This window comes from Carassius carassius, chromosome 8, assembly GCF_963082965.1.
Source record: "Carassius carassius chromosome 8, fCarCar2.1, whole genome shotgun sequence".
Classification (NCBI taxonomy): Eukaryota; Metazoa; Chordata; class Actinopteri; order Cypriniformes; family Cyprinidae; genus Carassius; species Carassius carassius.
In genome coordinates this window covers 31,696,912-31,722,632 of record NC_081762.1, presented here as the reverse complement: position 1 = coordinate 31,722,632, position 25,721 = coordinate 31,696,912, and the positions used below count along the sequence as shown (strand labels likewise).

Here is a 25,721-nt window from a genome sequence, read left to right as displayed (position 1 = left end):
GCACAGGACCATGTCTGAAATACTTTTTGGCAGCTATGATCCCAAAAAAAGCTAACGTGGGAGTGTGGCAGCATTGCGTCAACGCTCAGTCGGTCTCTTTAGGGCAATGGTTTTTTAAACCTCTCCTGGAGGCACCCCTGCCCTGAACATTTTGTATGTCTCCCTTATTAGACACACCCAAATCAGGTCTTGCAGTCTCTACTAATGAGCTGATGATTTGAAACAAGTGTGTTAGATGAGGGGAAATGCGAAATGTGCAGGGCAGGGATGCCTCCAGGACAGGATTGAAAACCACTGAACTAGGGATGTGTGAGTAAAAGGGCAGGAGCCAACTTGGAGAATGCAGGCATCGATCCCGCTACCTCTCGCATGCTAAGCGAGCGCTCTACCATTTGAGCTAATTCCCCTGGCCTTTCAAGAATGACGAGCATAGCTGGGAATGACGGGTTTGATGCAAAGAGGCTGTCCCTCCTCTGGGCTTGCTCCTTTGCACTGGCCGAGATTATGTTGTCAAATTAACAAAGAGATTAAGCTTTTGTGTTTAAGGACCTTCTCGGTCTTGTTATGCCAGTATGCATGTGTATGGATTCTTGTATTATGTAGGCTACCTTGGAACACTCGGATCATTCAGACAACTTCTCACACTGACTTAAAGTCTAAGGAAGCGGTTCTCAATTCTAGTCCTCGCTCCCCCCAGGTCTGCATGTTTTGCATGTCTCTCTTTGTTAGCACACCTGATTCGGATAATCAGCTCATTAGAAGTGAGCTCCTAGTGATTGACATGGTCCCTACACAGTGTTCATTGCTCCCCACTCCCTGAGCAGGGGAAATCCGTCAAAGTATACTTCACTTTGGAACATTGGTTCACGGATTTGTGCTGCGCAACTTCTTCACACATGGAGAAGTGTGACATCATTTACCTCTGTATACCTCGATACACCACTGTATTACTCACTATGAATTGAACGTATACATACGCTTTGAACTTGAATCACGGAGGGATGTCATGTGATGTCCAGTTCTCAGGGCACTTACGTTCGAATGGAACAAATGTCTAAAGCTATACGAGAAACTTACAAAATGTGAAGAGCAGGGGGCGCGAGGACTGGAATTGAGACCCGCTGGTCTAAGTGACATCTGACCGTTTCAGCTGTCCTCCCTATTATCCCTCTACATGTTAGATATAGCCCCATTTTTAGGTCAATTAAGAGGCCAACTTGCATTCGTTAGCCTTTCACACTGTCTCGAGGACTTTGGTTGCTTCCACGTTAGTTCATGTTCCTTCTTTTGCTGATGCTGGAATTGCTCTTTTTTCTTAGCTTTGGGCAAGAAGGCTCGTTGGTCTAGGGGTATGATTCTCGCTATGGGTGCGAGAGGTCCCGGGTTCAAATCCCCGAAGAGCCCTTGTTCAGGTTGAAACGTGAGGCTTTATTGTCTCATTGCATTCACAAACATTATGGCAGGTTTTTTCCAATCAGGCAGACATGGATGGCTAAGCCAGGCCGGTTAGCTCAGCTGTTTAGAGCGTGGTGCTAATAACGCCAAGGTCGCGGGTTCGATCCCTGTACTGGCCAGCTGTTTTTATTGTCTGGGGGCTCATCTCTGCTCTACTCTTCAGCTCCGACAAAGAGTAGGGTGATCTCACTGAAATCACTGCTTGCTAAGCAGAGGTCTGTTGTAGCCAAAATAGCTCAGTTGGGAGAGCGTTAGTCTGAAGATCTAAAGGTCCCTGGTTCGATCCCGGGTTTCGGCAACAGCTCCCACACTTTTCCCTTTTTTTGAGGCGGGCCATTGACCAAAAATCACTGGGTTCCAACCTCTCTGTATAACTGCTTCCCCACAGCCAGAGAGCTATCTGTTTCCAAGTTGGCCTCCAACCAAGCAGTTTTGGTTCCATGGTGTAATGGTCAGCACTCTGGGCTTTGAATCCAGCGATCTGAGTTCGAATCTTGGTGGAGCCTGTGTGCTTTCTTGCCGCAGGAAAAAAAAAAACAGCACTAGTTTGGCGATGGTGGCAGTGTTTGTGGCCCTGTGAGCAACAGCTGCACCAGTTAAGGTTCCATGGTGTAATAGTTAGCACTCTGGACTCTGAATCAAGTGATCCGAGTTCAAATTTCGCTGGGACCTATTTTGCCACCAGTTTGCGCAAGACAATGTCTGAAATACTTTTCGGCACCTTTTAGTCCAAAAAAATTAACTAACGTAGAGAGTGTGGCCGCATTGCATCGATGCTCAGTCTGTCTCTTTAGGGCAGTGGTTCTCAAACCTGTCCTGGAGGCACCCCTGCCCTGCACATTTTTATTGTCTCCCTTATTAGACACACCCAAATAAGGTCTCGCGGTCTCTACTAATGAGCTGATGATTTGAAACAGGTGTGTTAGATGAGGGAAACATTCAAAATGTGAAGGGCAGGGGTGCCTCCAGGACAGGTTTGAAAACCACTGCTTTAGGGAACTGTGCGTAAAATGGCACTGTTTTGCAACAAATTTGCACAGGACCATGTCTGAAATACTTTTTGGCAGCTGTGAGCCCAAAAAAAAGCTAACGTGGGAGTGTGGCAGCATTGTGTCAACGTTCAGTCGGTCTCTTTAGGGCAATGGTTTTCAAACCTTTCCTGGAGGCACCCCTGCCCTGAACATTTTGTATGTCTCCCTTATTAGACACACCCAAATCAGGTCTTGCAGTCTCTACTAATGAGCTGATGATTTGAAACAGGTGTGTTAGATGAGGGGAAATGCGAAATGTGCAGGGCAGGGATGCCTCCAGGACAGGATTGAAAACCACTGATCTGGGGATGTGTGAGTAAAAGGGCAGGAGCCAACTTGGAGAATGCAGGCATCAATCCCGCTACCTCTCGCATGCTAAGCGAGCGCTCTACCATTTGAGCTAATTCCCCTGGCCTTTCAAGAATGACGAGCATAGCTGGGAATGACGGGTTTGATGCAAAGAGGCTGTCCCTCCTCTGGGCTTGCTCCTTTGCACTGGCCGAGATTATGTTGTCGAATTAACAAAGAGATTAAGCTTTTGTGTTTAAGGACCTTCTCGGTCTTGTTACGCAAGTATGCATGTGAATGGATTCTTGTATTATGTAGGCTACCTTGGAACACTCGGATCATGCAGACAACTTCTCACCTCTTTTGCTCACACTGACTTAAAATCTAAGGAAGCGGTTCTCAATTCTAGTCCTCGCTCCCCCCAGGTCTGCATGTTTTGCATGTCTCTCTTTGTTAGCACACCTGATTCGGGTTGAAACGTGAAGCTTTATTGTCTCATTGCATCCACAAACATTATGGCAGGTTTTTTTCAATCAGGCAGACACTAATGGCTAAGCCAGGCCGGTTAGCTCAGCTAATTAGTGCGTGGTGCTAATAACGCCAAGGTTGCGGCTTCGATCCCCATACTGGCTAGCTGTTTTTATTGTCTGGGGGCTCATCTCTGCTCTGCTCTTCAGCTCCGACAAAGAGTAGGGTGATCTCACTGAAATCCCTGCTTGCTAAGCAGAGGTTTGTTGTAGCCACAATAGCTCAGTTGGGAGAGTGTTAGACTGAAAATCTAAAGGTCCCTGGTTCGATCCCGGGTTTCAGAAACGTCTCCCACACTTTTCCCTTTTTTGAGGCGGCCCATTGACCAAAAATCACTGGGTTCCAACCTCTCTGTATAACTGCTTCCCCACAGCCAGAGAGCTATCTGTTTCCAAGTTGGCCTCCAACCAAGCAGTTTCGGTTCCATGGTGTAATGGTCAGCACTCTGGGCTTTGAATCCAGCGATCTGAGTTCGAATCTCGGTGGAACCTGTGTGCTTTCTTGCCGCAGGAAAAGATAAAACAGCACTAGTTTGGCGATGGTGCCAGTGTTTGTGGCCCTGTGAGCAACAGCCACACCAGTTAAGGTTCCATGGTGTAATGGTTAGCACTCTGGACTCTGAATCCAGTGATCCGAGTTCAAATCTCGGTGGGACCTATTTTGCCACCAGTTTGCGCAGGACAATGTCTGAAATACTTTTCGGCACCTTTTAGTTCAAAAAAAAATTAACTAACATAGAGAGTGTGGTCGCATTGCATCGATGCTCAGTCTGTCTCTTTAGGGCAGTGGTTCTCAAACCTGTCCTGGAGGCACCCCTGCCCTGCACATTTTTATTGTCTCCCTTATTAGACACACCCAAATAAGGTCTCGCGGTCTCTACTAATGAGCTGATGATTTGAAACAGTTGTGTTAGATGAGGGAAACATTCAAAATGTGAAGGGCAGGGGTGCCTCCAGGACAGGTTTGAAAACCACTGCTTTAGGGAACTGTGCGTAAAATGGCACTGTTTTGCAACCAATTTGCACAGGACCATGTCTGAAATACTTTTTGGCAGCTGTGAGCCCAAAAAAAACTAACGTGGGAGTGTGGCAGCATTGCATCAATGCTCAGTCAGTCTCTTTAGGGCAATGGTTTTCAAACCTTTCCTGGAGGCACCCCTGCCCTGAACATTTTGTATGTCTCCCTTATTAGACACACCCAAATCAGGTCTTGCAGTCTCTACTAATGAGCTGATGATTTGAAACAGGTGTGTTAGATGAGGGGAAACGCGAATTGTGCAGTGCAGGGATGCCTCCAGGACAGGATTGAAAACCACTGATCTAGGGATGTGTGAGTAGAAGGGCAGGAGCCAACTTGGAGAATGCAGGCATCGATCTTGCTACCTCTCGCATGCTAAGCGAGCGCTCTACCATTTGAGCTAATTCCCCTGACCTTTCAAGAATGACGAACATAGCTGGGAATGACGGGTTTGATGCAAAGAGGCGGTCCCTCCTCTGGGCTTGCTCCTTTGCACTGGCCGAGATTATGTTGTCAAATTAACAAAGAGATTAAGCTTTTGTGTTTAAGGACCTTCTCGTTCTTGTTACGCCAGTATGCATGTGTATGGATTCTTGTATTATGTAGGCTACCTTGGAACACTCGGATCATGCAGACAACTTCTCACCTCTTTTGCTCACACTGACTTAAAGTCTAAGGAAGCGGTTCTCAATTCTAGTCCTCGCTCCCCCCAGGTCTGCATGTTTTGCATGTCTCTCTTTGTTAGCACACCTGATTCGGGTTGAAACGTGAAGCTTTATTGTCTCATTGCATTCACAAACATTATAGCTGGTTTTTTTCAATTAGGCAGACACTAATGGCTAAGCCAGGCCGGTTAGCTCAGCAGATTAGTGCGTGGTGCTAATAACGCCAAGGTCGCGGGTTCGATCTCCGTACTGGCCAGCTGTTTTTATTGACTGGGGGCTCATCTCTGCTCTGCTCTTCAGCTCTGACAAAGAGTAGGGTGATCTCACTGAAATCCCTGCTTGCTAAGCAGAGATTTGTTGTAACTGAAATAGCTCAAATGGGAGAGCGTTAGACTGAAGATCTAAAGGTCCCTGGTTCGATCCCGGGTTTCGGCAACATGTCCCACACTTTTCCCTTTTTTGAGGCGGGCCATTGACCAAAAATCACTGGGTTCCAACCTCTCTGTATTACTGCTTCCCCACAGCCAGAGAGCTATCTGTTTCCAAGTTGGCCTCCAACTAAGCAGTTTCGGTTCCATGATGTAATGGTCAGCACTCTGGGCTTTGAATCCAGCGATCTGAGTTCGAATCTCGGTGGAGCCTGTGTGCTTTATTGCCGCAGGAAAAGCTAAAACAGCACTAGTTTGGCGATGGTGCCAGTGTTTGTGGCCCTGTGAGCAACAGCTGCACCAGTTAAGGTTCCATGGTGTAATGGTTTGTCTGAAATACTTTTCGGTAAGGATGGCTGAAGCGAAACAGTCGTTCCGAAGCTTTGCGAGATCCCGAAGCGCAGATGTGTCGAAACACTGATCCGAAGCGTGATTCGAAACACCCATGTCACGTGACTATGACCAAACGAAGCCTCGAAGTGTTTCACTTAATGTTTCATCAGGTGTGGTCCGCCGAATCAGCGTTTGATTGGAACGGTCGGGAACAGACCACACAATCGCACATCTGTATAAAAGTGAAATAAACGCATTTTGACCTCGTGGGTTTTTGTGAGAGGAGTTTGACTTTGAGATAGCGGATTTTTGGTGATATAGTGACATAGTGCGATTTGATTAGTTATAGGCAATTTAGACTTACATTTAAATTTACACAACACATTGACTGAGAGGCTAGAGACAGACAGAGTATACATATAGTGACACATTAATAGATACATAGATATAAATATATATAGACAGCTAGATTAATAGATAGATACATATATAGATAGATTACAGATACATATATAAATAGATATATTATAGATAGATACATATATAGATAGATTATAGATACATATATAAATACATATATTATAGATACATACATAGATTATAGATACATATCTAGATACATAGATCGATTCATATATAGATAGATAGATTTGGATAGATAGATAAAATGGAAGCTCCCCAGAAGAGATGCTGTACATCTGTGGTGTGGGAGCATTTCCATTTAGAAACGCCAAATAAAGTGAGATGTGTGTATTGTGATCGGCAGCTAGCCTACTGCAACAATACATCATCCATGATGCGCCATTTGAGGAGCACTCATCCTGCCATTTTGCAGGGTGCAGAGGATGGCATTCCCCCTGTACCTAGGCCTGCTACTGACACTGCTGGGCCATCTAAGCAAGGTATGCATTGTTTGGGATATAATTATAATTGAAATATAATTACAACCTTTTGGGACACTGTTTATAAGTTATATAAAGCACTGATTATAAATACTGGAAGGTTTCCAAATAATGAACCAGTAGGCTATACTTTTAATAGATGTGCACTAATTGAAGCTGTATTTTTCCAATGTATTTGTCTGAAAGTATGTTTTGTCTTCTCTTTTAAAAGTCAGATAGAGGGAATTGGATGAGGCTCTTTTAAACATGGTGGTGAAGGATCTGCAGCCCTTCACCATCATGGACGATGAGGGATTCAGGGCATTTGTGAACAAGCTTGATCCAAGCTATGTCCTCCCATCCCGGAAGGTGCTTAAAATAATGGTCAGCGAAAAGTACAATAAAGCCAAGGAGAAGACAATGGAGGACCTACAAAAGGCCGAATTTGTTAGCCTTACAGCTGACATGTGGTCCTCCATTAATATGGATGGATATCTTGGTGTGACTTGCCATTACATAACACCAGAGGCAAAAATGGCAACTGTTGTACTGGGTGTAAGGAGGTTTTACCAAACCCATACAGCCCAGCATCTCATGGAGGCTAAAGCCTTGCTAATGGCTGAGTGGGGAATAACCTCCAAAGTTCAGTGCATGGTGACTGACAATGCATCTAACATGATCCTAAGTGCCCAGCTACTCCACCTTCGCCATGTCCCATGTTTTGCTCATACTTTAAATTTGATTGTGAAAAAGGCACTAGATCAAACCCCAGTCATCAATGAAATACGCCAGAAGGCCAGAAAGATAGTGGGGTTGTTCAGATCCAGCTGCAAAGCAAAGGACAAGCTTGTGGAGATGCAGAGCTTGATGGGAAGACCAACTCTGAAACTGATACAGGAGGTTGACACGAGATGGAACAGCACATTTGACATGCTACAGCGCTTGTATGACCAACGTGAACCAGTGGCTGCTGCACTTTCCAACTTAAACAATGATACTGCTCCCCTGACAAGTATTGATTATGACATTATTGAACAATCATTGTCAATACTGCAACCATTCAAACTCGCAACAACAGAGATGTCAGAGGAAAAGAGAGTGTCTGCTTCAAAGCTTATACCACTGTACAGGATGTTGCAGCACAAGCTTGCACAGAAAAAAGGAAATGCAACGCAGGAATCAACTGTTCAATTAGGTAGGCCACAATGACCATACTACCCATGTGATTGGCCATAACTGTCATTTTATTGTCATTATTATAAATATGTGTTTCTCCTGTTTTGGCTCATAGGCTCACATCTGCAAGAAGGTCTGCACCTCAGATGTGGAGGTTATGAGAGTTTTAGAGCCTTGGCACTGGCTACACTGCTGGACCCAAGGTTCAAAAATGTGGCATTTGGAAATGCTGCCAAAGCCCAGGAAGCTGAAAAGCATATCACACTGGAGTGTGCTTCACTGATGCGTTCAAACACAAATCCTGGTGAGCAGTTTCAGTCTGTGTTATGTTATGTAATCTGAATCATGTAATATAATATATCCTTCATATATGCCGTCAGTTTAGGATTTGTTACTAATTGCTGTTTTCATTTTTATTCAGACCCAGAAATGTCAACATCACACCCATCATCATCATCATCATCACCATCACCATCAACATCAACATCAACACCAGTAGAAACACAGGACAGTTTATGGGAACTTTTTGATACTCGCATCCATCAAACCAAGATGATACACAATGCTACAGCTGATGCCACAGTGGAAGTGAAAAAATACATCAACGATGCGTATTTGCCCAGAACTCATGATCCACTAACTTACTGGAAAGAGAGAGCAGTAATCTTTCCTCATTTGTATGTCCTTGCAAAAAAATATCTTTGTATGCCAGCAACAAGTGTCCCTTGTGAGAGGATTTTTTCAAAGGCTGGAGAAATTATCTGTAAAAAAAGAAGTAGGCTAAGTCCTTCCACAGCAGATAAATTAATATTTTTGAATAAAAATCTCTAAAAAAGTGAGACATTGTGGCTTGATTTCTTTTATTAATATTCATTTTTCATGACCAAAATAACATTATGCACAGTGAGGAGCCTATAGGTTACAAGCTTCACATATTAGAACATTATAATAATAAAAAACAACACATTTTTTTAATGGCTCGTCAAGGTTGTTTCAGATCAACACCTGCAAGTGACCACTAGGTGTCACCGTAGAGACGGGTGTCGGATTGATTCGAAGCCTCGAAACAATATGGCACATTTGGTTCAACTGTTTCATTGGTTCACGAGGCCTCGATTTTGCCATCACTACTTTTCGGCACCTTTTAGTCCAAAAAAATTAACTAACGTAGAGAGTGTGGCCGCATTGCATCGATGCTCAGTCTGTCTCTTTAGGGCAGTGGTTCTCAAACCTGTCCTGGAGGCACCCCTGCCCTGCACATTTTTATTGTCTCCCTTATTAGACACACCCAAATAAGGTCTCGCGGTCTCTACTAATGAGCTGATGATTTGAAACAGGTGTGTTAGATGAGGGAAACATTCAAAATGTGAAGGGCAGGGGTGCCTCCAGGACAGGTTTGAAAACCACTGTTTTAGGGAACTGTGCGTAATATGGCACTGTTTTGCAACCAATTTGCACAGGACCATGTCTGAAATACTTTTTGGCAGCTGTGAGCCCAAAAAAAGCTAACGTGGGAGTGTGGCAGCATTGCGTCAATGCTCAGTCGGTCTCTTTAGGGCAATGGTTTTCAAACCTTTCTTGGAGGCACCCCTGCCATGAACATTTTGTATGTCTCCCTTATTAGACACACCCAAATCAGGTCTTGCAGTCTCTACTAATGAGCTGATGATTTGAAACAGGTGTGTTAGATGAGGGGAAATGCGAAATGTGCAGGGCAGGGATGCCTCCAGGACAGGATTGAAAACCACTGATCTAGGGATGTGTGAGTAAAAGGGCAGGAGAAAACTTGGAGAATGCGGGTATCGATCCCACTACCTCTCGCATGCTAAGCGAGCGCTCTACCATTTGAGCTAATTCCCCTGGTCTTTCAAGAATGACGAGCATAGCTGGGAATGACGGGGTTTGATGCAAAGAGGCTGTCCCTCCTCTGGGCTTGCTCCTTTGCACTGGCCGAGATTATGTTGTCGAATTAACAAAGAGATTAAGCTTTTGTGTTTAAGGACCTTCTCGGTCTTGTTACGCCAGTATGCATGTGTATGGATTCTTGTATTATGTAGGCTACCTTGGAACACTCGGATCATGCAGACAACTTCTCACCTCTTTTGCTCACACTGACTTAAAGTCTAAGGAAGCGGTTCTCAATTCTAGTCCTCGCTCCCCCAGGTCTGCATGTTTTGCATGTCTCTCTTTGTTAGCACACCTGATTCGGATAATCAGCTCATTAGAAGTGAGCTCCTAGTGATTGACATGGTCCCTACACAGTGTTCATTGCTCCCCACTCCCTGAGCAGGGGAAATCCGTCAAAGTATACTTCACTTTGGAACATTGGTTCACGGATTTGTGCTGCGCAACTTCTTCACACATGGAGAAGTGTGACATCCTTTACCTCTGTATACCTCGATACACCACTGTATTACTCACTATGAATTGAACATATACATACGCTTTGAACTTGAATCACGGAGGGCTGTCATGTGATGTCCAGTTCTCAGGGCACTTACGTTCGAATGGAACAAATGTCTGAAGCTATGCAAGAAACTTACAAAATGTGAAGAGCAGGGGGCGCGAGGACTGGAATTGAGACCCGCTGGTCTAAGTGACATCTGACCGTTTCAGCTGTCCTCCCTAACATCCCTCTACATGTTAGATACAGCCCCATTTTTAGGTCAATTAAGAGGCCAACTTGCATTCGTTAGCCTTTCACACTGTCTCGAGGACTTTGATTGCTTCCACGTTAGTTCATGTTCCTTCTTTTGTTGATGCTGGAATAGCTCTTTTTTTTTAGCTTAGGGAAAGAAGGCTCGTTGGTCTAGGGGTATGATTCTCGCTTTGGGTGCGAGAGGTCCCGGGTTCAAATCCCGGACGAGCCCTTGTTCAAGTTAAAACGTGAAGCTTTATTGTCTCATTGCATTCACAAACATTATGGCAGGTTTTTTCCAATCAGGCAGACATGGATGGCTAAGCCAGGCCGGATAGCTCAGCTGGTTAGAGCGTGGTGCTAATAACGCCAAGGTCGCGTCTTCAATCCCCGGAATGGCCAGCTGTTTTTATTGTCTGGGGGCTCATCTCTGCTCTGCTCTTCATTTCCGACAAAGAGTAGGGTGATCTCACTGAAATCACTGCTTGCTAAGCAGAGGTTTGTTGTAGCCGAAATAGCTCAGTTTGGAGAGCGTTAGACTGAAGATCTGAAGGTCCCTGGTTCGATCCTGGGTTTCGGCAACATCTCCCACACTTTTCCCTTTTTTGAGGCGGGCCATTGACCAAAAATTACTGGGTTCCAACCTCTCTGTATAACTGCTTCCCCACAGCCAGAGAGCTATCTGTTTCCAAGTTGGCCTCCAACCAAGCAGTTTTGGTTCCATGGTGTAATGGTCAGCATTCTGGGCTTTGAATCCAGCAATCTGAGTTCGAATCTCGGTGGAGCCTGTGTGCTTTCTTGCCGCAGGAAAAGATAAAACAGCACTAGTTTGGCGATGGTGCCAGTGTTTGTGGCCCTGTGAGTAACAGCTGCACCAGTTAAGGTTACATGGTGTAATGGTTAGCACTCTGGACTCTGAATCCAGTGATCCGAGTTCAAATTTCGGTGGGACCTATTTTGCCACCAGTTTGCACAGGACAATGTCTGAAATACTTTTCGGCACCTTTTAGTCCGAAAAAATTAACTAACGTAGAGAGTGTGTATGGATTCTTGTATTATGTAGGCTACCTTGGAACACTCGGGTCATGCACACAACTTCTCACCTCTTTTGCTCACACTGACTTAAAGTCTAAGGAAGCGGTTCTCAATTCTAGTCCTCGCTCCCCCAGGTCTGCATGTTTTGCATGTCTCTCTTTGTTAGCACACCTGATTCGGATAATCAGCTCATTAGAAGTGAGCTCCTAGTGATTGACATGGTCCCTACACAGTGTTCATTGCTCCCCACTCCCTGAGCAGGGGAAATCCGTCAAAGTATACTTCACTTTGGAACATTGGTTCACGGATTTGTGCTGCGCAACTTCTTCACACATGGAGAAGTGTGACATCCTTTACCTCTGTATACCTCGATACACCACTGTATTACTCACTATGAATTGAACATATACATACGCTTTGAACTTGAATCACGGAGGGCTGTCATGTGATGTCCAGTTCTCAGGGCACTTACGTTCGAATGGAACAAATGTCTGAAGCTATACAAGAAACTTACAAAATGTGAAGAGCAGGGGGCGCGAGGACTGGAATTGAGACCCGCTGGTCTAAGTGACATCTGACCGTTTCAGCTGTCCTCCCTAACATCCCTCTACATGTTAGATACAGCCCCATTTTTAGGTCAATTAAGAGGCCAACTTGCATTCGTTAGCCTTTCACACTGTCTCGAGGACTTTGATTGCTTCCACGTTAGTTCATGTTCCTTCTTTTGTTGATGGTGGAATAGCTCTTTTTTCTTAGCTTAGGGAAAGAAGGCTCGTTGGTCTAGGGGTATGATTGTCGCTTTGGGTGCGAGAGTTCCCGGGTTCAAATCCTGGACGAGCCCTTGTTCAGGTTAAAACGTGAAGCTTTATTGTCTCATTGCATTCACAAACATTATGGCAGGTTTTTTCCAATCAGGCAGACATGGATGGCTAAGCCAGGCCGGTTAGCTCAGCTGGTTAGAGCGTGGTGCTAATAACGCCAAGGTCGCGGGTTCGATCCCCGTACTGGCCAGCTGTTTTTATTGTCTGGGGGCTCATCTCTGCTCTGCTCTTCAGTTCCAACAAAGAGTAGGGTGATCTCACTAAAATAACTGCTTGCTAAGCAGAGGTTTGTTGTCGCCGAAATAGCTCAGTTGGGAGAGCGTTAGACTGAAGATCTGAAGGTCCCTGGTTCGATCCCGGGTTTCGGCAACATCTCCCACACTTTTCCCTTTATTGAGGCGGGCCATTGACCAAAAATCACTGGGTTCCAACCTCTCTGTATAACTGCTTCCCCACAGCCAGAGAGCTATCTGTTTCCAAGTTGGCCTCCAACCAAGCAGTTTTGGTTCCATGGTGTAATGGTCAGCACTCTGGGCTTTGAATCCAGCGATCTGAGTTCGAATCTCGGTGGAGCCTGTGTGCTTTCTTGCCACAGGAAAAGATAAAACAGCACTAGTTTGGCGATGGTGCCAGTGTTTGTGGCCCTGTGAGCAACAGCTGCACCAGTTAAGGTTCCATGGTGTAATGTTTAGCACTCTGGACTCTGAATCCAGTGATCCGAGTTCAAATCTCGGTGGGACCTATTTTGCCACCAGTTTGCGCAGGACCTTCTCGGTCTTGTTACGCCAGTATGCATGTGTATGGATTCTTGTATTATGTAGGCTACCTTGGAACACTCGGGTCATGCACACAACTTCTCACCTCTTTTGCTCACACTGACTTAAAGTCTAAGGAAGCGGTTCTCAATTCTAGTCCTCGCTCCCCCAGGTCTGCATGTTTTGCATGTCTCTCTTTGTTAGCACACCTGATTCGGATAATCAGCTCATTAGAAGTGAGCTCCTAGTGATTGACATGGTCCCTACACAGTGTTCATTGCTCCCCACTCCCTGAGCAGGGGAAATCCGTCAAAGTATACTTCACTTTGGAACATTGGTTCACGGATTTGTGCTGCGCAACTTCTTCACACATGGAGAAGTGTGACATCCTTTACCTCTGTATACCTCGATACACCACTGTATTACTCACTATGAATTGAACATATACATACGCCTTGAACTTGAATCACGGAGGGCTGTCATGTGATGTCCAGTTCTCAGGGCACTTACGTTCGAATGGAACAAATGTCTGAAGCTATACAAGAAACTTACAAAATGTGAAGAGCAGGGGGCGCGAGGACTGGAATTGAGACCCGCTGGTCTAAGTGACATCTGACCGTTTCAGCTGTCCTCCCTAACATCCCTCTACATGTTAGATACAGCCCCATTTTTAGGTCAATTAAGAGGCCAACTTGCATTCGTTAGCCTTTCACACTGTCTCGAGGATCAAATCCCGGACGAGCCCTTGTTCAGGTTAAAACGTGAAGCTTTATTGTCTCATTGCATTCACAAACATTATGGCAGTTTTTTTCCAATCAGGCAGACATGGATGGCTAAGCCAGGCCGGTTAGCTCAGCTAGTTAGAGCGTGGTGCTAATAACGCCAAGGTCGCGGGTTCGATCCCCGTACTGGCCAGCTGTTTTTATTGTCTGGGGGCTCATCTCTGCTCTGCTCTTCAGTTCCGACAAAGAGTAGGGTGATCTCACTGAAATCACTGCTTGCTAAGCAGAGGTTTGTTGTAGCCGAAATAGCTCAGTTGGGAGAGCGTTAGACTGAAGATCTGAAGGTCCCTGGTTCGATCCCGGTTTTCGGCAACATCTCCTACACTTTTCCCTTTTTTGAGGCGGGCCATTGACCAAAAATCACTGGGTTCCAACCTCTCTGTATAACTGCTTCCCCACAGCCAGAGAGCTATCTGTTTCCAAGTTGGCCTCCAACCAAGCAATTTTGGTTCCATGGTGTAATGGTCAGCACTCTGGGCTTTGAATCCAGCGATCTGAGTTTGAATCTCGGTGGAGCCTGTGTGCTTTCTTGCCGCAGGAAAAGATAAAACAGCACTAGTTTGGCGATGGTGCCAGTGTTTGTGGCCCTGTGAGCAACAGCTGCACCAGTTAAGGTTCCATGGTGTAATGGTTAGCACTCTGGACTCTGAATCCAGTGATCCGAGTTCAAATCTCGGTGGGACCTATTTTGCCACCAGTTTGCACAGGACCTTCTCGGTCTTGTTACGCCAGTATGCATGTGTATGGATTCTTGTATTATGTAGGCTACCTTGGAACACTCGGGTCATGCAGACAACTTCTCACCTCTTTTGCTCACACTGACTTACAGTCTAAGGAAGCGGTTCTCAATTCTAGTCCTCGCTCCCCCAGGTCTGCATGTTTTGCATGTCTCTCTTTGTTAGCACACCTGATTCGGATAATCAGCTCATTAGAAGTGAGCTCCTAGTGATTGACATGGTCCCTACACAGTGTTCATTGCTCCCCACTCCCTGAGCAGGGGAAATCCGTCAAAATATACTTCACTTTGGAACATTGGTTCACGGATTTGTGCTGCGCAACTTCTTCACACATGGAGAAGTGTGACAACCTTTACCTCTGTATACCTCGATACACCACTGTATTACTCACTATGAATTGAACATATACATACGCTTTGAACTTGAATCACGGAGGGCTGTCATGTGATGTCCAGTTCTCAGGGCACTTACGTTCGAATGGAACAAATGTCTGAAGCTATACAAGAAACTTACAAAATGTGAAGAGCAGGGGGCGCGAGGACTGGAATTGAGACCCGCTGGTCTAAGTGACATCTGACCGTTTCAGCTGTCCTCCCTAACATCCCTCTACATGTTAGATACAGCCCCATTTTTAGGTCAATTAAGAGGCCAACTTGCATTCGTTAGCCTTTCACACTGTCTCGAGGATCAAATCCCGTACGAGCCCTTGTTCAGGTTAAAACGTGAAGCTTTATTGTCTCATTGCATTCACAAACATTATGGCAGTTTTTTTCCAATCAGGCAGACATGGATGGCTAAGCCAGGCCGGTTAGCTCAGCTGGTTAGAGCGTGGTGCTAATAACGCCAAGGTCGCGGGTTCGATCCCCGTACTGGCCAGCTGTTTTTATTGTCTGGGGGCTCATCTCTGCTCTTCAGTTCCGACAAAGAGTAGGGTGATCTCACTGAAATCACTGCTTGCTAAGCAGAGGTTTGTTGTAGCCGAAATAGCTCAGTTGGGAGAGCGTTAGACTGAAAATCTAAAGGTCCCTGGTTCCATCCTGGGTTTCGGCAACATCTCCCACACTTTTCCCTTTTTTGAGGCGGGCCATTGACCAAAAATCACTGGGTTCCAACCTCTCTGTATAACTGCTTCCCCACAGCCAGAGAGCTATCTGTTTCCAAGTTGGCCTCAAACCAAGCAGTTTTGGTTCCATGTTGTAATGGTCAGCACTCTGGGCTTTGAATCCAGCGATCTGAGTTCGAATCTCGGTGGAGCCTGTGTGCTTTCTTGCCGCAGGAAAAGATAAAACAGCACTAGTTTGGAGATGGTGCCAGTGTTTGTGGCCCTGTGAGCAACAGCTGCAACAGTTAAGGTTCCATGGTGTAATGGTTAGCACTCTGGACTCTGAATCAAGTGATCCATGTTCAAATCTCGGTGGGACCTATTTTGCCACCAGTTTGCGCAGGACAATGTCGGAAATACTTTTCGGCACCTTTTAGTCCAAAAAAATTAACTAACGTAGAGAGCGTGGCCGCATTGCATCGATGCTCAGTCTGTCTCTTTAGGGCAGTGGTTCTCAAACCTGTCCTGGAGGCACACCTGCCCTGCACATTTTTATTGTCTCCCTTATTAGACACACCCAAATAAGGTCTCGCGGTCTCTACTAATGAGCTGATGATTTGAAACAGGTGTGTTAGATGAGGGAAACATTCAAAATGTGAAGGGCAGGGGTGCCTCCAGGACAGGTTTGAAAACCACGGCTTTAGGGAACTGTGCGTAAAATGGCACTGTTTTGCAACCAATTTGCACAGGACCATGTCTGAAATACCTTTTGGAAGCTGTGAGCCCAAAAAAAGCTAACGTCGGAGTGTGGCAGCATTGCGTCAACGCTCAGTCGGTCTCTTTAGGGCAATGGTTTTCAAACCTTTCCTGGAGGCACCCCTGCCCTGAACATTTTGTATGTCTCCCTTATTAGACACACCCAAATCAGGTCTTGCAGTCTCTACTAATGAGCTGATGATTTGAAACAGGTGTGTTAGATGAGGGGAAATGCGAAATGTGCAGGGCAGGGATGCCTCCAGGACAGGATTGAAAACCACTGATCTAGGGATGTGTGAGTAAAAGGGCAGGAGCCAACTTGGAGAATGCAGGCATCGATCCCGCTACCTCTCGAATGCTAAGCGAACGCTCTACCATTTCAGCTAATTCCCCTGGCCTTTCAAGAATGACGAGCATAGCTGGGAATGACGGGTTTGATGCAAAGAGGCTGTCCCTCCTCTGGGCTTGCTCCTTTGCAATGGCCGAGATTATGTTGTCGAATTAACAAAGAGATTAAGCTTTTGTGTTTAAGGACCTTCTCGGTCTTGTTACGCCAGTATGCATGTGTATGGATTATTGTATTATGTAGGCTACCTTGGAACACTCGGATCATGCAGACAACTTCTCACCTCTTTTGCTCACACTGACTTAAAGTCTAAGGAAGCGGTTCTCAATTCTAGTCCTCGCTCCCCCCAGGTCTGCATGTTTTGCATGTCTCTCTTTGTTAGCACACCTGATTCGGGTTGAAACGTGAAGCTTTATTGTCTCATTGCATTCCCAAACATTATAGCTGGTTTTTTTCAATCAGGCAGACACTAATGGCTAAGCCAGGCCGGTTAGCTCAGCTGATTAGTGCGTGGTGCTAATAACGCCAAGGTCGCGGGTTTGATCCCCGTACTGGCCAGCTGTTTTTATTGACTGGGGGCTCATCTCTGCTCTGCGCTTCAGCTCCGACAAAGAGTATGGTGATCTCACTGAAATACCTGCTTGCTAAGCAGAGGTTTGTTGTAGCCGAAATAGCTCAGTTGGGAGAGTGTTAGACTGAAGATCTAAAGGTCCCTGGTCTCTGAATCAAGTGATCCATGTTCAAATCTCGGTGGGACCTATTTTGCCACCAGTTTGCGCAGGACAATGTCTGAAATACTTTTCGGCACCTTTTAGTCCAAAAAAATTAACTAACGTAGAGAGCGTGGCCGCATTGCATCGATGCTCAGTCTGTCTCTTTAGGGCAGTGGTTCTCAAACCTGTCCTGGAGGCACCCCTGCCCTGCACATTTTTATTGTCTCCCTTATTAGACACACCCAAATAAGGTCTCGCGGTCTCTACTAATGAGCTGATGATTTGAAACAGGTGTGTTAGATGAGGGAAACATTCAAAATGTGAAGGGCAGGGGTGCCTCCAGGACAGGTTTGAAAACCATGGCTTTAGGGAACTGTGCGTAAAATGGCACTGTTTTGCAACCAATTTGCACAGGACCATGTCTGAAATACCTTTTGGCAGCTGTGAGCCCAAAAAAAGCTAACGTCGGAGTGTGGCAGCATTGCGTCAACGCTCAGTCGGTCTCTTTAGGGCAATGGTTTTCAAACCTTTCCTGGAGGCACCCCTGCCCTGAACATTTTGTATGTCTCCCTTATTAGACACACCCAAATCAGGTCTTGCAGTCTCTACTAATGAGCTGATGATTTGAAACAGGTGTGTTAGATGAGGGGAAATGCGAAATGTGCAGGGCAGGGATGCCTCCAGGACATGATTGAAAACCACTGATCTAGGGATGTGTGAGTAAAAGGGCAGGAGCCAACTTGGAGAATGCGGGCATCAATCCCGCTACCTCTCGAATGCTAAGCGAACGCTCTACCATTTCAGCTAATTCCCCTGGCCTTTCAAGAATAACGAGCATAGCTGGGAATGACGGGTTTGATGCAAAGAGGCTGTCCCTCCTCTGGGCCTGCTCCTTTGCAATGGCCGAGATTATGTTGTCAAATTAACAAAGAGATTAAGCTTTTGTGTTTAAGGACCTTCTCGGTCTTGTTACACCAGTATGCATGTGTATGGATTATTGTATTATGTAGGCTACCTTGGAACACTCGGATCATGCAGACAACTTCTCACCTCTTTTGCTCACACTGACTTAAAGTCTAAGGAAGCGGTTCTCAATTCTAGTCCTCGCTCCCCCCAGGTCTGCATGTTTTGCATGTCTCTCTTTGTTAGCACGCCTGATTCGGGTTGAAACGTAAAGCTTTATTGTCTCATTGCATTCACAAACATTATAGCTGGTTTTTTTCAATCAGGCAGACACTAATGGCTAAGCCAGGCCGGTTAGCTCAGCTGATTAGTGCGTGGTGCTAATAACGCCAAGGTCGCGGGTTCGATCCCCGTACTGGCCAGCTGTTTTTATTGTCTGGGGGCTCATCTCTGCTCTGCGCTTCAGCTCCGACAAAGAGTATGGTGATCTCACTGAAATCCCTGCTTGCTAAGCAGAGGTTTGTTGTAGCCGAAATAGCTCAGTTGGGAGAGTGTTAGACTGAAGATCTAAAGGTCCCTGGCTCGATCCCGGGTTTTGGCAACATCTCCCACACTTTTCCCTTTTTTGAGGCGGGCCATTGACCAAAAATCACTGGGTTCCAACCTCTCTGTATAACTGCTTCCCCACAGCCAGAGAGCTATCTGTTTCCAAGTTGGCCTCCAACCAAGCAGTTTCGGTTCCATGGTGTAATGGTCAGCACTCTGGGCTTTGAATCCAGCGATCTGAGTTCGAATCTCGGTGGAGCCTGTGTGCTTTCTTGCCGCAGGAAAAGATAAAACAGCACTAGTTTGGAGATGGTGCCAGTGTTTGTGGCCCTGTGAGCAACAGCTGCACCAGTTAAGGTTCCATGGTGTAATGGTTAGCACTCTGAACTCTGAATCAAGTGATCCATGTTCAAATCTCGGTGGGACCTATTTTGCCACCAGTTTGCGCAGGACAATGTCTGAAATACTTTTCGGCACCTTTTAGTCCAAAAAAATTAACTAACGTAGAGAGTCTGGCCGCATTGCATCGATGCTCAGTCTGTTTCTTTAGGGCAGTGGTTCTCAAACCTGTCCTGGAGGCACCCCTGCCCTGCACATTTTTATTGTCTCCCTTATTAGACACACCCAAATAAGGTCTCGCGGTCTCTACTAATGAGCTGATGATTTGAAACAGGTGTGTTAGATGAGGGGAAATGCGAAATGTGCAGGGCAGGGATGCCTCCAGGACAGGATTGAAAACCACTGATCTAGGGATGTGTGAGTAAAAGGGCAGGAGCCAACTTGGAGAATGCGGGCATCGATCCCGCTACCTCTCGCTTGCGCCTACTGCTTCCCACCGACTGAGCCAAAGTAAGCACAAAGTAAGCCCACATGAGCCAATCGCGTTTCGCCTGTGGCTTACTTTTGACCAATCGCATTTCGCCTGTGGCTTACTTTTGACCAATCGCGTTTCGCCTGTGGCTTACTTTTTACCAATCGCGTTTCGCCTGTGGCTTACTTTTGAACAATCGCGTTTCTCTTCCGTGGCTTACTTTTGATCAATCGCGTTTCTCTCCTGTGGCCTCCTTTTGACCAATCGCCGTTGTTGTCATCTTTGTTAAAGGTAAGGCTATTACTTCATTCATTGAAAACTGGTCATTATTTGTTCATATACAGTGTGTATTTTTGGAAAATGAATCGTGTCAGTATAGCTAGCTGGCATGTACAGTTCATGCTTTCTTCAGTACCTGTGAACCTGTAACTTTTCACATGATAAATGATCAGATAAGTTAAATTTATCGACCGTCAGCTAATTAAGCTATGCTACTGTCAACAATGATGTGTTTATTGTCTAAGAAATCATGGTTTCTGGGCCCTATGAATGAAAATAATGATTAAACTATTTACATTTATATTTGGTATTAACACATAATAACACACACACATTTTAATTGTAAAAATCATTACCAAATTGTTGTGGAGATATGGAAAACTGCATTTACCAAGAAATAATTGATATTTTCTAAAATAATGTAATAATAATGACTTTTTTTATAAAAAAACATTGAGAGTCTTAACTAAAAACAAACAAAAAAAGGCCAAATGTATCCATATGGGCCAAAGTATGTGGGAATAGTGCTCATTTTAATTTAGGTAGACCAGAAAGTTAAAAACACAGAAAAATGGCTGAGATTTTAAGAGGTAAAAGCACCTGGTGTAACCCTGGGGTAAGATGACAACATTTGAAGTATAATATATTTAATGTAATATTTTGTAGCCTGGTGTGTGTGTAATCATGGTTTAAGATGACAGCATTGAAAATAAAAGGAAATTTCAGACTTCATATTGACGTTACATATTTTATATGTCAGGGATTCCTGTCCTTTGTAGAAAACTCATCTTCAGGACAGTTTATGTCATGGCCATGTTTATTACCACAGTAATATAGTTTATGCGTAGCTTGTTAAATTATTGTTACACACTTAACATACAGGTGTCTTTTAGATTGCAAAAGGTAGTAGTCTTTTTCTGATTTTCATTTCAGAAAATGTATGCATATCCCTCTTTTCAACGGCAATCGGCAACATCAAGCCGACTCCTCATGGCACCTTCGGCGGAGGCGAGGCGCCTTGAAAATGTGGAGTCTGGAAGGGCCAAACCTAAGGAGGAGGTGCTGTCAGAGGCCAGTACTTTTGTCAGCACAAACGGTGGAGACCCCTGTGACCAGTTTTTAGTACTGGCTCACTGCAAACTTCAGTTTGGGAAGTACCAGGGCCAGAGATTTAGATGGCTCCTGGAAAACTCTCTGGGTTATGCCGTGTATTTGGTGCTCAGCATTTCCAATGAGACGACGCAGACAACACCCCTGTCAGAAAATAAACAACTGTTCCTACAGTACACTTCTCAAATTAGAGAGATGGCAGAAGAAGTGGAGAAGTATCAGAGGAAGCAGGAAATGCAGGCAGAAGCCCGGGCAACTGGAGACCAGGGCTGCTTGATGGTGGAGTTTGGTGACTTCCAGGGTCGGTCCATGAAAGATGTTTATGAGGACCAGAGCAAGGAGGCTCAAGCCCTCATCAGGTACCTCGTTAAGGCAGATGCCAGGCCCAAAACCAACATGGCCATTTTCAAGACATATGTCCTGAAAAGACGGGCTTCTGCTGTGGGCACCAGCGTACGTCAGCCTGCACCTCACGCTGCAACCTCCAGTGCTTCTGCAACCACTGCACCTCCACCTGCAGCTATCCAAACTGGTGTACAGAAAACCGCAACTGTGAAAGCGCTGTTGGCACGTGGCAAAAATTTGTCGCCTTCACAGCTGGCGAAAAAACTCACGTCACCAGTTAAACCCTGTGAGTAGGAGTGTGAATATAGAATTTTACCTAAAGCATTTCTACATATATTAATTTATCATTATGGCAAACTTGTCAACTTGCCGTTTCCAGATCCATTATTGCAGTCCACTTTACCTCCTCCAGCAGCAGAACCCCCAGCCAAACATTTGCCCCCCATGCAGCTTTTCGCTACTGGTAAGTAAGCACCATCTTACATATGTTTGTCTCTGTGTATTGTTCACAATGATAGTTTTAACATTTATGCTCCAGGCAAGTCCGTTCCCATTGCAGAAGATGACGATGAGGAGCTGGTATTTGCTGCATCACAATGTGAAGCACAGCTAAATACAGGTGTGGCATATGACACAAATGCACATATTACAAGAATGTTTTGTGAAAACACACTGAGAAGCGTTATTTCTTGGGGGAAAATAATCAACATTTTAAAATATGTTTTGTTTACAATACAGAATTATATCATATCATGCCTCAAGCGGGATGCTTTCTTTGAGTGCACTTCTTCAAAACCGTAAGGATGTTCCAAGGTGTCAGTTTATTTATTTGCGTTTCCGAACTTACCCGTTGTTAGATAATCACCAGATAACTTTTTCACACCGCTTGCTCTTCTCACACACTCTTCAGCTCTCCCTGAGCAGACAGGGTGGTGGAGATTCATTGTTCTAATGATTAGAGGAACAGTTTTTCCTTACTCTATCTGTGTGTATGCTTCATGTCCGTGGGCTTCGTTGCTTTACAGTTAATTCATCACACCACATTTTCCTTCCTCCATTCCATCTGATCCTCATTCTCCTTAAATTAATATAGTGTATGCTGTGTTCTTTGCTTCCTTAACACTAGTACCACTTTCTTCACTCTCGTTCCTAAATATAACATAATATTTATGAATACTTGTCCAAAAATTGTGCTTTGCAGGCTGTTTGAGCGCTGCATTTATGGCATATTACTATCAAATGCAACAGTCATCCTTATTGCTTTTTTTTTACTATTCACTCAGAGGACTGTGCTGGTCCATCTCCATCAGTGGAAACTGCCAAGGCACCAGCTCCTTCACATCACCAGCCACCAGCTGAGCTTCCAAGTCACTGGAAAGATCAACTTCCACCTTTCCAGCATGAGTGGATCCGGAACACACTATTTAAGGCCAACCCACGAACCGGCAAGTCAGAACTAGTGTCCCAGCTGAAACTTTGGTGGTATCCTCCTCAGCCCCCTTTAATAAACACTCAGCCCCCTGCCTCACCTGACCTCTTCTTCTGTCGGCCCCTTTTCTTATGGATGCCGCTGAAGATGTGGTTATTTCCTCTTGTCTGTGTTCGCCCAGACTGTGGTAAGCACAGACTAACAGCGGCAGGAATTTACCGTACCGTGCGTAAGGTCGTGGACATCGACGGGTGGTATGACCTTGCCACTGAGTATCTGGAGTGCAAACGCTGCAAAAAGAAATATCCTGCCTGGTCTGAGGACATCCTAGGACAGCTGGATATGGGCCACCGCAGTCAGTTTCCAGCTTTGCTGACATACAGGTAATTCATAATGACAATCATTCATTATTAGGTGCTTTTATATGGGTTATTTTTTACCAACTAAAGCATTTGCATGATTATACTGTTGTTTCCTTAGATACTCATGTGACAACCGGGTGCTGAGGATGATGAGGGAGAGGACACTGGGCAACAGTGTGACTCAGCTTTACAGGAAGCTGATGGAACAGCACAGTGAGGCATGGACACAGCGTGTCTTGCAGTACCTGACTGCCTGCGAACCATTCACAAGGTCCTCCCTTGTGCAGCCTCCTGTGTTTGCTGGTCCTCCACTTTTACCTGCCCTGCCTAAACCTAAGTGGCTGTTAGCCGTGTATGCCAGGGATGTTCTGGGGCGACTGCACGAGGTCAAGGCCAAATTAACATCTGTCTTTGGCTGTGTTCTCAAGATGGATTCGACAAAAAAGGTATCAAAGCCCTGTTTATATCCAGAAATTTGCCAGATATGGATATGTGTGTGATGTGCATACATAAAGAGCACATCTTTTATTTTTCCCAATAGGTCACAAAGAAACTTGCCGGTGCTGCTTCAGGAACAGCTGCCTGGTGCACAAATGTCGGAAATGAACACGGCCACGTCCTTGTCTCTGTGCTGACAGCTGCCGAGGGACATGGACTGGACTCCATGGCAGCTGGTCTGATGAAACGCTACCGAGAGGCAGGAGAGGCAGCCCCAAAAGTGATGTACGTGGACAGGGACTGCTGCAGTCAGTATGGCCAATCGCGGGTGAAGATCATGTTTTCGGAGTGGGATGAGCTTGTAGTGTGCCTCGACATCTGGCACTTCATGCGGCGATTTGCTGCAGGTGTAACGACAGAGGCTCATCCACTCTACGGGATCTTCATGGCACGTCTGTCCACGTGCATCTTTCAGTGGGATCCAGAGGATGTGGCTGCTCTTCGCTCTGCAAAAGAGAGTGACCTGGCGGCAAAGAAGACTGGCCACATCTCAGAAAAGGCGGTCAGTGCTCGCATTACCCGGAGGGAGTTGGCACTGCACTGCCGGAGGAGGACCAGGGGGGTGGAGGAGAAAGGCAGCGTGGAGCTGTGCTGCTACAGGTGTGCTCGTGGCTCTACCTCCTTGGAGTCGTTCCACCTCCACCTGAACCATTTTATTCCAGGTATTACATGCATATGGATTATTATTTTTCTGTAGAAAATATAAGCACTGTAACTGCTTCCATCACTTTAAAGTAATGCCGCATTAATAAATGTCACACTCTACATTGCAATTACTTTTTAATGTCATTAGCATTGACAAAGCTGTCTTGACTAACAAGTCACTAGTAATACAGGAATAAGTGACAATCATTTTTAATTTAGTTACACAACTCTATTAAATGTAGTATACAAGTTACTTCAGAGCACCTTATGTGTAGTACATATATTGTACAAATGTGACATATAAAACCCTTTTTTATATATTTTTTAATATTATTTAACTTTTAGGAACAAGTGCCAGCGATGCGCATTTTCAGGCCTATCTCCTTGAGGGCTTGATGCGGTGGAATGATGACCAAATGGAAGATGCCATAAAACGGGCGTCCTCCATTCGGACATATGGCAGTGCCATGAGAGAGGCTGTGGACCGGCTTAGCCGAACAGTCTTTGGGAAGCCCTGGGATGAGCGCTATCGCCCTCCTGGAGCATATACAGGTAAGAAATTTAATTTGTTCTTTTGCAATATTCTATTAAGTTATCTATTTAGCCTCCAATGTACTTGATAAATTATTAAGAGCACTTTTTTTCTTTTTTTATCATTTTATTATTGTAGGTGAATTGCTGGGAATCGAGTACCTTTACAGCCAGACTGGCAAAACACTGACTCCAGTGCTCCAGAACCCAGAGGAGGAAGACCGGCTGGTGGAGGAGGTTGATTATCAGGACCTGCTAGATGAGGGGTTTGAGGAAGAGAGCATGGAGGACATCACAGTTCCAGTGCTGTATGAGGATGACCCCTGCCGTGATCTCAGAAACAGCCCCTCATCTTTGCCTCTGCCTCAGTCCCCAGCATCACTGGCTGAGCCGTCCACATCATCTGGAGGAGAGGGACAGTATCTCGCCCCTGCCTCTTCAGTGCTGTCACAGCCATCTGACACTGGAAGCAGTGTCTCCGGCGAGGCTCAGGTAAGACACTCTAAGGGCTTTATTTTGTTTCAGTCTCGTTTTATTCCAAATACACTACAAGCAAGGTGTTTTTTTTTAAGCCTGCATTTATTTGATTCAAAATACAACAAAAGCAGTAATATTTTGAAATATTTTTACTATTTAAAATAACTGCTATCCATTTGAATATATTTAAAAAAGTAATTCAGTCTTGTGATTTCAATGCTGAATTTAACATCATTACTCAGGGCACACGATTCTTCAGAAATCATTCCAATTTGCTGCTAAAAAAAACGGGTGCCAGGTGCTATATTATTATTATTAGGTTAAAAATAGCTTCTAGAGATTTTTTGTTTAGGTTTCT

General features: G+C 45.3%; 21 non-coding genes across 21 annotated transcripts; 20 read left to right on the top strand and 1 right to left on the bottom strand.

Annotated features, from left to right (window-relative positions):
• The first annotated feature begins 1,500 nt into the window (after positions 1–1,500).
• Positions 1,501–1,574, top strand: trnai-aau (transfer RNA isoleucine (anticodon AAU)). Its single transcript has one exon. It is a non-coding gene; the product is annotated as a tRNA-Ile (tRNA).
• Positions 1,575–1,680: 106 nt separating this feature from the next.
• On the top strand, positions 1,681–1,753 carry trnaf-gaa (transfer RNA phenylalanine (anticodon GAA)). The gene has a single exon. It is a non-coding gene; the product is annotated as a tRNA-Phe (tRNA).
• A 1,968-nt stretch (positions 1,754–3,721) lies between these two features.
• trnaq-uug (transfer RNA glutamine (anticodon UUG)) lies at positions 3,722–3,793 on the top strand. Its single transcript has one exon. It is a non-coding gene; the product is annotated as a tRNA-Gln (tRNA).
• Positions 3,794–3,887: 94 nt separating this feature from the next.
• trnaq-cug (transfer RNA glutamine (anticodon CUG)) lies at positions 3,888–3,959 on the top strand. The gene has a single exon. It is a non-coding gene; the product is annotated as a tRNA-Gln (tRNA).
• Positions 3,960–5,346: 1,387 nt separating this feature from the next.
• Positions 5,347–5,419, top strand: trnaf-gaa (transfer RNA phenylalanine (anticodon GAA)). The gene has a single exon. It is a non-coding gene; the product is annotated as a tRNA-Phe (tRNA).
• A 4,170-nt stretch (positions 5,420–9,589) lies between these two features.
• trnaa-agc (transfer RNA alanine (anticodon AGC)) lies at positions 9,590–9,662 on the bottom strand. Its single transcript has one exon. It is a non-coding gene; the product is annotated as a tRNA-Ala (tRNA).
• Positions 9,663–10,600: 938 nt separating this feature from the next.
• On the top strand, positions 10,601–10,672 carry trnap-ugg (transfer RNA proline (anticodon UGG)). Its single transcript has one exon. It is a non-coding gene; the product is annotated as a tRNA-Pro (tRNA).
• Positions 10,673–10,948: 276 nt separating this feature from the next.
• trnaf-gaa (transfer RNA phenylalanine (anticodon GAA)) lies at positions 10,949–11,021 on the top strand. Its single transcript has one exon. It is a non-coding gene; the product is annotated as a tRNA-Phe (tRNA).
• A 1,391-nt stretch (positions 11,022–12,412) lies between these two features.
• trnai-aau (transfer RNA isoleucine (anticodon AAU)) lies at positions 12,413–12,486 on the top strand. The gene has a single exon. It is a non-coding gene; the product is annotated as a tRNA-Ile (tRNA).
• A 106-nt stretch (positions 12,487–12,592) lies between these two features.
• On the top strand, positions 12,593–12,665 carry trnaf-gaa (transfer RNA phenylalanine (anticodon GAA)). Its single transcript has one exon. It is a non-coding gene; the product is annotated as a tRNA-Phe (tRNA).
• Positions 12,666–12,800: 135 nt separating this feature from the next.
• Positions 12,801–12,872, top strand: trnaq-uug (transfer RNA glutamine (anticodon UUG)). Its single transcript has one exon. It is a non-coding gene; the product is annotated as a tRNA-Gln (tRNA).
• Positions 12,873–12,966: 94 nt separating this feature from the next.
• trnaq-cug (transfer RNA glutamine (anticodon CUG)) lies at positions 12,967–13,038 on the top strand. The gene has a single exon. It is a non-coding gene; the product is annotated as a tRNA-Gln (tRNA).
• An 854-nt stretch (positions 13,039–13,892) lies between these two features.
• trnai-aau (transfer RNA isoleucine (anticodon AAU)) lies at positions 13,893–13,966 on the top strand. Its single transcript has one exon. It is a non-coding gene; the product is annotated as a tRNA-Ile (tRNA).
• Positions 13,967–14,072: 106 nt separating this feature from the next.
• On the top strand, positions 14,073–14,145 carry trnaf-gaa (transfer RNA phenylalanine (anticodon GAA)). Its single transcript has one exon. It is a non-coding gene; the product is annotated as a tRNA-Phe (tRNA).
• Positions 14,146–14,280: 135 nt separating this feature from the next.
• trnaq-uug (transfer RNA glutamine (anticodon UUG)) lies at positions 14,281–14,352 on the top strand. Its single transcript has one exon. It is a non-coding gene; the product is annotated as a tRNA-Gln (tRNA).
• A 94-nt stretch (positions 14,353–14,446) lies between these two features.
• On the top strand, positions 14,447–14,518 carry trnaq-cug (transfer RNA glutamine (anticodon CUG)). The gene has a single exon. It is a non-coding gene; the product is annotated as a tRNA-Gln (tRNA).
• Positions 14,519–15,372: 854 nt separating this feature from the next.
• trnai-aau (transfer RNA isoleucine (anticodon AAU)) lies at positions 15,373–15,446 on the top strand. The gene has a single exon. It is a non-coding gene; the product is annotated as a tRNA-Ile (tRNA).
• A 101-nt stretch (positions 15,447–15,547) lies between these two features.
• Positions 15,548–15,620, top strand: trnaf-gaa (transfer RNA phenylalanine (anticodon GAA)). The gene has a single exon. It is a non-coding gene; the product is annotated as a tRNA-Phe (tRNA).
• Positions 15,621–18,678: 3,058 nt separating this feature from the next.
• trnai-aau (transfer RNA isoleucine (anticodon AAU)) lies at positions 18,679–18,752 on the top strand. The gene has a single exon. It is a non-coding gene; the product is annotated as a tRNA-Ile (tRNA).
• Positions 18,753–18,858: 106 nt separating this feature from the next.
• trnaf-gaa (transfer RNA phenylalanine (anticodon GAA)) lies at positions 18,859–18,931 on the top strand. Its single transcript has one exon. It is a non-coding gene; the product is annotated as a tRNA-Phe (tRNA).
• A 135-nt stretch (positions 18,932–19,066) lies between these two features.
• Positions 19,067–19,138, top strand: trnaq-uug (transfer RNA glutamine (anticodon UUG)). Its single transcript has one exon. It is a non-coding gene; the product is annotated as a tRNA-Gln (tRNA).
• Positions 19,139–25,721: the final 6,583 nt, after the last annotated feature.